Consider the following 11,949-nt stretch of genomic DNA (forward strand, 5'->3'; position numbering starts at 1 on the left):
TATGGATGGAAGATATATGAGTCTATATTCAGGGAAAATTAACGGAAATTGATTTTGAGTTTTGTAGCTCCAGTTATAAATAATTTAGTGACTATTGCTCAGGAAAACAGCTTGTAGTGAATATGTGATTTTGTTGTAAACATTGATGAAACTATTTGAGTTGCTTATAAGCTATTGCTGAAATTGATGTACAAGATAAATATATATATGTGTGGTAAAGCCGAATGGCTAGTGTGAAATTGTATGAGATATGTATATGTGGTATAGTCAAATGGCTAGTGTGAAATATGTATGAGATATGTATATGTGGTAAAGCCGAATGGCTAATATGAAATATGTATGAGATATATATATGTGGTAAAGCCGAATGGCTAATGTGAAATATATATGAGATATGTATATGTGGTAAAGCCGAATGGCTAGTGTGAAATATGTATGAGATATGTATATGTGGTAAAGCCGAATGACTAGTGTGAAATATGTATGAGATATGTATATTTGGTAAAGCCGAATGGCTAATGTGAAATATGTAGGAGAGGTGTGTATATTGTGGCCGAATGACCAAATGTGAAAGGTGTGTATTATTAGACATTTGATGAGGCAAATGAATTACAAATATGACAGTCGATGTGAATGTTGTAACATGTGATTAAATGTACATGAAACTTGGAAATATATTCCGGGTAAGACCCGATGACTACGTGTGGAGATTATGTCCGGGTAAGACCCGATGACTATGTGTGGAGATTTTGTCCGAGTAAGACCCGATAACTACGTGTGGGGACTATTCGAGCTAAAGGTTTCGCTGAAGATTCGAGTAAAGCATAAGATTATACAACTTCACAGTAACAATTGGTAATAAATACATTCAATGCGTTAAGTTGGTCAGGTATGTATTTTGAGATTATATTTAAGCTTGATTTGGACTAAATCACAAGGTCGTTATGTGATGCATATGTGAGTAAAGCAATAAGACTGTTCTATGATTATTGTGCATTTGGTCAATGTGGAAATTTAGGTGAAAATATGTAATGTACCTATGTTTATAAGAGATCACTATCAAGTGAGAATTTATCTGCCTATTATATATGATGAGATGTGCATATTCGGTAAAGGGATGGTATGCCCGAAGGAAGAGTGAAATAAAAATACGAAGAACTATGTTATAATTTGATTGTTATCTGTTGACACTGCTTAAAACTTACTAAGAATTGTAATGCTTACTCCGTTTACTTTGTTTCCTCTGTTTTATAGATCTCATTTGGAAGCTACAGGCTCGGGGATCGTCAGCAACTAGTCACACTATCACTATCCACTGTTTGGTACTGCTATGTTTTGGATTATCTTATGGCATGTATAGAATAGACTAGTAGTGGGAGGATATTTTGGTTAATGTATATAAGCTATGCGAATATGACATCTTATGAATGTTTACTCTTATAAGTTTTTTTTTAAAATTTTATCCCTGGTTGTGTCTAGCAATTATCCAATTGAATGATCTTTACTTCAAGAAAACAAAAAAAAAATTTACTGTTCTGATATGAGTTTCAAGTCCGGTAATGCCCCTTTACCTATTCCGGCGACGGATACGGGATAGGGGTGTTACAGAAATGGAGCAAACCCTTGTAACACCCTCGCCCGCATCCGACGCCGGGACGGGGTTCGAGGTGCTACCTGACTTTTACTAACACTTTCATACTAAACAGGGCCATGAAATCTCAAATAGTTAAAAACTTTTCTTTTCACATACAATCTGTCCCATATACGGGATTACGAGGCCCAAAACATACATCTGGAGTGGTTCGGGACCCAATCGAGAAATCATGAAAAACTTAAAAAAACCTCTTGCGTTAAGGCTTCACACGCCCATGTGCTCAGGCCGTGTGGCCAGAAATAGGCTAATTATTAAGCCTTTTATCGCTCTCACACCATATGCATAGATACATACTTATCCAATAACATACAACGTGACATAAATGAGCTCTTAAACATCTACAAACATGTTATGCTCAAGTTATTTTCTTATGCAATAAATATTATAGAGTTTGCCTATATCATTACCACATACTAGACATAACTATCATTACATCACAAACCATTCATGAAGCATTATTAACTATTTACCAATCACTTAATCCTGCATTAGTTACTAGCTCATCAATGAATCTCAATTCAATCTCTAGGCATACATGTTGTAAGCCACATCACAAGAAATAATAACATAAATGCATAAGAATAATCATATGGGCCCATAACGATATTAGCTAACATGGGCCAATTTACATAACTAATACTACCTTAATAACAAGCCAATGCCTTTGGCTAAATCATAATATTACATACTCATATTAAAACCCTATACATGCCATAGACTCGAATCACTTGAGTTTACTTACTCCGATAACGTTAACTCGATAGGGTGATAATATCTCTGACGGCCTCCAACCCGAGCTAACCTGGAAACTCTAAAAAACATGAGAAAGAAGGGGGGTAAGCTTTCACTTAGTAAGCTCATATGAAAACAATAAGCAACTCATTAACTTGTTTTATCAATGTTTACAACATATTCTCAAGTTCACTACAAGCTGTCTTCCTGAGCAATAGTCACTAAATTATTTATATCTGGAGCTACGAAACTACGAATTAAGTTCCGTTAATTTTCCCTGAAACTAGACTTATTTTACTTTCTTCCATAAAATTTCCAGAATTTTTGGTTAAGCCAAATAGTACAGTTTATTAGTTAAAGTCTCCCCTATTTCAGGGTATGACCACTCTGACCCCTGTGCACTACAAACCGAATTTCTTCCTGTACAAAATTCCAACGACCATTCCGTTTATTTCCAATAAAAATAGACTCAATAAGGAATCTATGAATGTAAGGTATAACTCTTAATAATTTTTTAAAATTTTTTTGTGAATTTCTAAATTTAGAACAGGGGATCTCAAATTCATTCAGACCCTGTTTCACAAGAATTCAAATATGACACAATATGGAATTCTTTTTCTTCCCCTGTTTCTTTCATGTGAAAATAGACTCATTTAGCTTTAATCCCATATTTTATTCTGCCTCTAACTCATTTTCCACTATTTTCAGTGTATTTTCAAAGTTACACTACTGCAGTAACTCAAATCTGTCAAGGCTAAATTACTCATTCATGATCATTGTTCACAAAATTAATACAACATCGTTTGTATAATCATCACCGAGACATTCATATAACATTTTCATTTACCATCTTACCATATTGTTGTTATGTCGAGTTTTCAACCCGAGGGTTAAGTACATACCTGTTCAAAGTATCCATTTCACAACATTTACCAATACATCCCTTTCATCTCGAGTATTCCTCCATTTGAGTAGAATTTTACCCGTTGAACACATCGGAATATAATTCGGATACATGGAAAGTTTGCACATAAGTGCCACATATGTAGCTAAGCTACCATGTAACCCACCCATAAGTGAACTCGGACTCAACTCAACGAGCTCGACCGTTTGCATCCATAAGTGAACTCGGACTCAACTCAACGAGCTCGGATGCCTAGTTACATCTTACGAACTCAGACTCAACTCAACGAGTTCGAACATTCGCATCCATAAGTGAACTCGGACTCAACCCAACGAGTTCGGATGCTAAACCATCCTAATGACATGTCACTTGTATCCTAATCTATTCCTAAGGTTCAAACGGGATTTTCCTCGAACACATATCCTTGCCATCTTCCGTAAAATACCGAAACCAATACTCGGTAGCACTTTATATTTAACAGATAATACACATAACTTGCATTTTATTCAAAAATAACCACAAAGCATATATTTCATGATAAAAATCAGCATATCATATATTTAACATCAATAACTTAAAAATAAAAATTATGCTACATTATTTACACATGAACTTACCTCGATACCACAAAGGTGAAAAGAGATACTCGTCCATAAATCGATTTCTTTCCGTTCTAGGTCCAAATCTCAATTTTCATCATCTATAACATCACATTTAGCCTACCAATCAGTCACAATATTCATATGGGTCTAAAAATCATATTTTTACAAATTTTCATTTTGACCCCTAAACTTTTGCATATTTTCACTTTTGCCCCAATGCTCGTAAATTAATTTTTATCACATTTCTTTACTCCTTGAGTCTAGATGAACCATTTTCATAACTATAGCAACTCATAATTTCAACTATTTTACACATTTACAACTCATTTTACAACTTAGCAATTTACCCCTTTTTACGGTATTTTCATGCAATTTCTTTCACAAAAGTTGTTTATTAGACAACTAGGACTCATAATCTTCCATTAAAACACAGCAAACAACACATTTACTCTCATGGTAGAACCCTAGACTCTTCATCATTTTGCAAAATAATCCCCTCTTATGAAAGCTTATTCTTTAGGGGTTCCAAAAATACAAAAATCATTAAGCAAAGACATTAAAATCACTTACAAGAAAGGGAAATATGTTGCTGAAATTTTCCAGCTTCAAAACCCTTTATTTGTTGCATATTTTGGTGAAGGGGAAGAGAAAAATGATAGCTTTTTCTTTTTCTTTTTTTTATTTGTTAATAATAAAAGTATTTTGTCTAATTTTGACTTTTCAACTATTTTGTCTCCCATGGCCGGCCATCACACTTTCAATGGCCTAATTTCACTTTAAAGACCCCCAATTTAAGATACAAGGCAATTTAACACCTTTAGGTATTAAAACACAACTTTTACTTTTTACGCGATTTAGTCCTTTTTCAAAATTGGATTAGAAATCGCTAAAATTAATATACCAAAATTAACATGCACTTATAAAATCATATTATAACACATAAAATAATACTAAAATAATTTTCTCTGGCCTCGAATAGTGGTCCCGAAACCATTGTTCCGATTAGGCCCAAAATTGAGCTGTTACAACCCTGCTCAAAATCCTATCGTTATTGCTGATGATAGAGATAAAGCTCTAAGACCTTATGCCATGCCAGTGTTTCATGATCTTAATTCAGGTATTAAGAGATTCAAAATTGAGACACAACAGTTCGAGCTAAAGCCAGTTATGTTCCAAATGCTTCAGACAGTGGTCCAATTCATTGGAATGCCTATAGAAGATTCTCACCTTCACTTAAGACTATTTATGGAGGTGAGTGATTCTTTCAAGCTAGCCGGAGTACTCAAAGATGCACTATGATTAAAGTTGTTCCCATTTTTTCTAAAGGACAGAGCTCGAGCATGGTTGAACTCATTGTTACCAAATTCCATTATCACATGGCAACAGTTAGTAGAAAGATTTCTTGTGAAGTACTTCCCACCTAGCAAGAATGCTAAGTTGAGGAACGGGATTACTACCTTCCAACAATTGGATGATGAGTCCTTGTATGAGGCATGGGAGAGGTTTAAAGAACCATTACAAATATTCTCTCATCACAGAATCCCTCATTGCATCCAATTAGAGACGATCTATAACGGTCTAAATGCTCACATGAGGATAGTAGTGGATGCTTTTGCTAATGGTGCTCTCTTTTCTAAGTCTTATAACAAGGCTTATGAAATAATTGAGAGGATTGCCAGAAACAACAATCAATGGTCAACCAATCAAGCAGCCTCAGGAAGACAAGTCGTTGGAGTACATGAAGTGGACGCTTTCACTTCACTTGCATATTAGGTATCCTTAATATCATCAATGCTTAAAAACTTTACTACTAATGGGTTTAATAATTTTGCAGCTCAGTCATCGAATCAATTCAAAAATGTAGCCTGTGTTTATTGTTGCGAAGGGCATTTGTTTAAAGAATGTCCATCAAACCCAGAATTAGTATATTACATGGGTAACAAAACCAAAATTGAGGAAGGTAAGGACTGCAATCCTATTTTAATTACCAATCTTTGCGAAACCATCCTAATTTTTCTTGGAGTAAGCAAGGGGCTAGAACCTGTAATACTTATGCCCAACCTAGACAAGCCCAGCCACCTGTCTTTATCCAACAAGTTTAGAAATCAACTCAAGTTGAACCTTCTAATAGCTTAGAGAACCTATTGAAGGCGTATATGGCTAAGAATGACGCCACTTTAAGGAATTTGGAGAATCAAGTGGGTCAACTTGCTCCTGAACTTAGGAACCGACCATAAGTACTCTATCTAGTGATATAGAAAATCCAAGAAATTTGGGAAAGAGCATTGTAAAGAATTGACATTAAGGAGTGGAAAGACATCAGAACTTAACACTTTCGAAGTGGAAGAGGAGCCAGCTGATGCTCAAGATTCAGTGGAAGTTCAACCATTTCCACAAAAGACAAATTCTGATAAACTAACAACTTCGCTATATGCAAAATTGCCACAAAAGACAAATAAATCAGTTCCAATAAAGAATCCTCCACCACCCTACCCTCAAAGGCTTCAAAAGTAGAAATAGGAAGTCCAGTTCAAGAAGTTCTTAAACATACTCAAGCAACTTCATATCCATATTTCGTTGGTAGAAGCACTTGAACAAATGCCAAATTACGTCAAATTTATGAAGGATATCCTATCCAAGAAATGAAAACTTAAAGAAATTGAGATGGTAGCCTTGACAAAGGAATGCACTGTATATCTTTAAGACAAACTACCCCTAAAGATGGACCCTGGATGTTTTACCATACCTTGCAACATTGGAGCAACTTATTGTGGTAAGGCACTATGTGATTTGGTGCAAGCATCAACTTGATGCCCATTTCCATATTTAGGAAGTTAGGGATAGGTGAAGTTAGACCTACTACTGTTACACTTCAATTAGCAGATCGATCCTTAGTACATCCAGAAGGAAAAATCAAGGATGTATTGGTATGCGTAGACAAATTTTTTTTTCTTAATGACTTAGTTATTTTAGACTGTGAAGCATATAAAGAGATGTTAATCATCCTAGGAAGGCCTTTCCTAGCAACTAGAAATACCCTTATTGATGTTTAGAAGGATAAGCTTACTATGCATGTTTAGGATGATTAGGTAACATTTAATGTTTTTAAGTCTATGTGATTTCCTAACATAGTTAATGATTGTTCTACAGTATCCGAGTTAGAAGAATTAATCATAGAAAAGGAACTCAACTATGTTGAGGATCCATTGGAGCAAATTTTGACATTAGACCCTCTAAGTGATGAAGAGGAGGAGGAATATTTAGCTTTGCTAGAAGCTAATCGAAGGGGATTTAATCCACTATCCCGCTTTGGATCTTTCGAATTAGGAAGTAGAGATTATGCCTAGCCAAAAGCGTCAATTGAGGAGCCACCTAAATTAGAACTAAAGGTACTTCCCTCACATTTAAAATATGTTTATTTAGGTAACGCTTCTACTTTACCTGTGATTGTTTCAGTAGGGTTGACCGAAGAGAAAGAAGATGTAACACCCCTATCTCGTAACCGTCGCCAGAATAGGTAAGGGGCATAACCGGACTTGTAACTCATGTCAGAACAGTAAAATTTTGAACTTTTTCTTGAAATAAAGATCGTTCATTTAAATAAGTACTAAGCACAACCAGAGGTAAAATTTAAACTTCACTAAGTAAACATTCAAAGATGCCATTTTCGCATGGCTTATATACATTAACCAAAAATATTCTTCCGCCACTAGTCTATTCTATACATGCCATAAAATAATTCTAAACATAACAGTAACAAGCGGTGGATAGTGATAGTGTGACTAGTTGCTGACGATCCCCGAGCCTGTAGCTTCGCAATGAGATCTATAAAACAGAGGAAACAGAGTCAACGGAGTAAGCATTACAATGCTTAGTAAGTTTTAAGCAGTGTCAATAGATAACAATCAAATTATAACATAGTTGTTCGTATATTTTATTTCACTCTTCCTTCGGCATACCATCCCTTTACCGAATATGCACATCTCATCATATACAATAGGCAGATAAACTTTCACATAAAAGTGAGCTCGTGTGACATAAATATATTGTATGATTTCACATAACCTCTCACACTGATCCAATGTCACATAATCATAGGAATAGTCTCAGATTGCTCTCGTATGCATCACATAACTACCTTATGATTTAGTTCAAATCAAGCTCACATATAAACTTGGAGGACATACCTGCTTAACCTTTCGCATTGAATATATTTATAAGCAATTCTTATTACGAAGTATTATAGCTTTAACCTCTACTCGGATTATCGGCGAGACCTTTAGCTCAGACGAAATCTCCACACGAAGTTATCGGGTCTTACCCGGACAAAATCTCCACAAGTAGTCATCGGGTCTTACCCGGACATAATCTCCACACGTAGTCATCGGGTCTTACCCGGAATATATTTCCAAGTTTCATGTACATTTAATCACATGTTACAACATTCACATCGACTGTCATATTTGTAACTCAATTGCCTCATCAAAATCTAATAATACACACCTTTCACATTGGTCATTCGGCCACAATATACGCACATCGCCTACATATTTCACACTAGCCATTCGGCTTTACCACATATACATATCTCATATATATATTTCACATTGACCATTCGGCTTTACCAAATATGCATATCTCATACATATTTCACATTGGCCATTCGGCTTTACCACATATACATATCTCATATATATATTTCACATTGACCATTCGGCTTTACCACATATGCATATCTCATACATATTTCACATTAGCCATTCGGCTTTACCACATATACATATCTCATACACATTTCACATTAGCCATTCGGCTTTACCACATATATGCATGTTCATATTCACCACATTGGCCATTCGGCCTTATCACACATATGCATGCTCACATTCATCAAATTGGCCATTCGGCCTTATCACATATATGCATGTTCACATTCATCACATTGGCCATTTGGCCTTATCACATATATGCCTTATCACATATATGCATGTTCACATTCATCACATTGGCCATTCGGCCTTATCACATATATGCATGTTCACATTCATCACATTGGCCATTCGGCCTTATCTCATATATACACATTCACATTCATCACATAAAATCCTAAATCAAAATATAAATTTTCATGTATTCACATCACAATTATCCAAATATACTTCACATACCACATATACTATCATGTATAAACTTTGTCTTGGCCGAATCTACATCAATCATTTTCCAATGAATAATTCAATTTCACACCATACTATCATTTCATATTCGAATACTCATAAACTTACAATTTCACAAATTTTAATATCAAAGATCCGTCTAACACTCATATATCGTTTTACGATATCACGATTTAGAAATCACGTATGGGTTTAATCAATAGCTTATGAGCAACTAAAACAAGTTTTATCCATGTTTACAACAAAATCACATTTTCACTACGAGCTGTTTTCCTGAGCAATAGTCACTAAATTATTTATAACTGGAGCTAAAAAACTCCAAATCACTTTCCGTTAATTTTCCCTGAATATAGACTTGTATATCTTCCACCCATAAAATTTCCAGAATTTTAGGTTTGGCCAATCAATACCAGATTTTTCTTAAAGTTTCCCCTGTTTCACTGTTTGACTAATCTGACCACTCTTCACTACGAATCAAATTTTTCATTGTACAGAATTTATAACGTGTTCTATTTGATTTCATTTGAAACTAGACTCATTAAGGAGTCTAAGCATATAAATCTTATCTTATAACCATTTTTGTACAAATTATAATGATTTTCCAAAAACAGAACAGGGGATTTCGGAGTCATTCTGACACTGTCCCACACAACTTTAAATATCTCTTTATAGGAAATTTCTTTGCTTCCACGGTCTCTTTTATAAGAAACTAGACTAACTAAGCTTTGATTACATATTTTATTCAGCCTTTAACTCAACTCCCACAATTTATGGTAATTTTTCCAAAACACGCTACTGCTGCTGTCCCTTGCAGATTTATACAATTTACTCTGTAAAGTTCTCATTCACATATTTAAAACATAATATCATATATGCCGTTTTCCATATCATTCTTCATTATAACTAAACTTATATGCTAGAAACTTACCTTAAAAGTTGTCGACGACTATAATTCTACGGCTATTCGCTTAGTTTTGTCTTCCCTTTTTCCGACTTTTGTCCTTGATGCTCTTGAGCTAATGATTAACAAATTTACAAATTAAAAAAAAATTCTACCATGAAGATTATAGCCGAATAACATAGACTAAGAAATTAATGTACATATAAAACGTATACATATATAATTAGCTCAACCTTCAATAATTCAATTTGCTAATTAAAACATAGAAATTTATAACCAATTCAAAATTCCTTAACAATGGCCGAATATCAAAAGGGCTATCAAAGGACATCATCAACTAACTAACAAGCTTCAATTGTAATTCAAAACTTAGGTTCACATTTGGCCCAAGCAAACTTCATTTCAATTATGCCACTCTTAAACTTATCCATAATACCCTAAGTTCATTTAGTAGCTAGGCAACAATTATACAAAAACAACAAGCATTTAACAACAATGTACTTAACCAATTCCTTTAGCATACATTCGGCAATATACATATATATTAATGACTAAAACACTTAGGCCAATTCTAAAACATCGACAAATCTTCATGCTTACATGCCATAACCGTATGGTTCTTATCACACTTGGACCACAAAATGCATAAATTTCACAAATTCTAATTACTATCATAGGCTCAATTTCGGCTAACACTCATTTAAATACTTACAATTTAGCACTAATTTAGCATTTCAACATAGCCGATTGTCATTAAGCAATTTAGCCACAAACATTTAATTTTACCAAGCTCAACTCATCTATAATCAACCTTCAATACCCTAAAGCATCAAAAACGACATCAAAGAAATACAAACATCCATGACCGAATGTCATCTTCATAACTTTACAAAAACATTTGCCATGAGCTAGCTTCTATACTTGATGGCCACTCCAAATATACAAAGATTTTCAATCATAGAGCATTAACATACCTTAATCCACTTAAAGGTGACCAAATGCCTTAACTTCAATTTCTTCTTTTCTTTCTTTAGGTACGGCAATGGAGGAAGAAAAAGATGAACCAACTTTGTTTTTATCACCCATTTCTTTTAATATAAGTTCATATTTCATATTATTTATTCATTTAACATTTAATTTATTAATATAAAAGGCATATATTTTGTATCCCATACCATCATGGCCGGCCACTTCCTCTAAAGTGGGGAATTTGACATGCAAAACCATTATTTTCAATACATGCTTTAATAGACCCTTATAGATTAACCTATCACATTTCAAAAATGTCACACATAAGTCCTATTAACTAAATTCACATGCAATTTACTAAATCGAAGCTTAAAACTTTCACACATTCATATTCACATATAATAAACATAAAATACGACGCCTAATTATTTTTATGACTCGATTTTGTGGTCCCGAAACCACTTTTCGACTAGGGTCAAATTAGGGGTGTCACAGAAGAGAGGCTTATCCTAATATTGAAAAAATTCAAGAAGGCTACTGAATAGACCATAGGCAATATTCGTGGCATTAGTCCAATTGTATGCATGCACAAGATCATCCTAGAAGATGGGAAGAAAGGGAAAATTGATGGAGAATGAAGACTGAACCTTATCATGAGGAACGTGGTAAAAAAAGAAATCATTAAGTGGTTAGATGCGAGTATAATTTACCCCATATTAGAGTTCGTGGGTTAGTCCGGTCTAGTGTGTGCCAAAGAAAAGAGGTATCACAGTTTTTGAGAACTAGAATAAGTAATTAATACCAACCAGCACGGTTATGGGATGGAGAATTCGCATCGTTTACTGGAATTTGAAGAAGGCAACTAGGAAAGACCGCTTTCCTTGTTGTTCTTGGACTAGATGCTAGATAGACTCACTAGGTAAGACTGTTATTATTTCCTCAATCGATACTTGGTATATAATCAGATTACAATAGCATTGAAGGATCAACACAAGACAACTTCCATATTC

The 11,949-nt window shown here is 34.5% G+C and overlaps 1 long non-coding RNA gene and 1 other non-coding gene across 2 annotated transcripts; both read right to left on the reverse strand.

The window, feature by feature from the left end:
• Nucleotides 1-2,119: 2,119 nt before the first annotated feature.
• Nucleotides 2,120-3,959, reverse strand: LOC121228129 (uncharacterized). Its single transcript, XR_005925598.1, has 2 exons — nt 3,908-3,959; nt 2,120-2,465 (listed from the first exon to the last, which is right to left on the reverse strand). It is a non-coding gene; the product is annotated as an uncharacterized lncRNA (long non-coding RNA).
• A 1,367-nt stretch (nt 3,960-5,326) lies between these two features.
• Nucleotides 5,327-5,433, reverse strand: LOC121228488 (small nucleolar RNA R71). The gene has a single exon (XR_005926064.1). It is a non-coding gene; the product is annotated as a small nucleolar RNA R71 (small nucleolar RNA).
• Nucleotides 5,434-11,949: the final 6,516 nt, after the last annotated feature.

This window comes from Gossypium hirsutum, chromosome A04 (genome assembly GCF_007990345.1).
Source record: "Gossypium hirsutum isolate 1008001.06 chromosome A04, Gossypium_hirsutum_v2.1, whole genome shotgun sequence".
NCBI classification, from domain to species: Eukaryota; Viridiplantae; Streptophyta; class Magnoliopsida; order Malvales; family Malvaceae; genus Gossypium; species Gossypium hirsutum.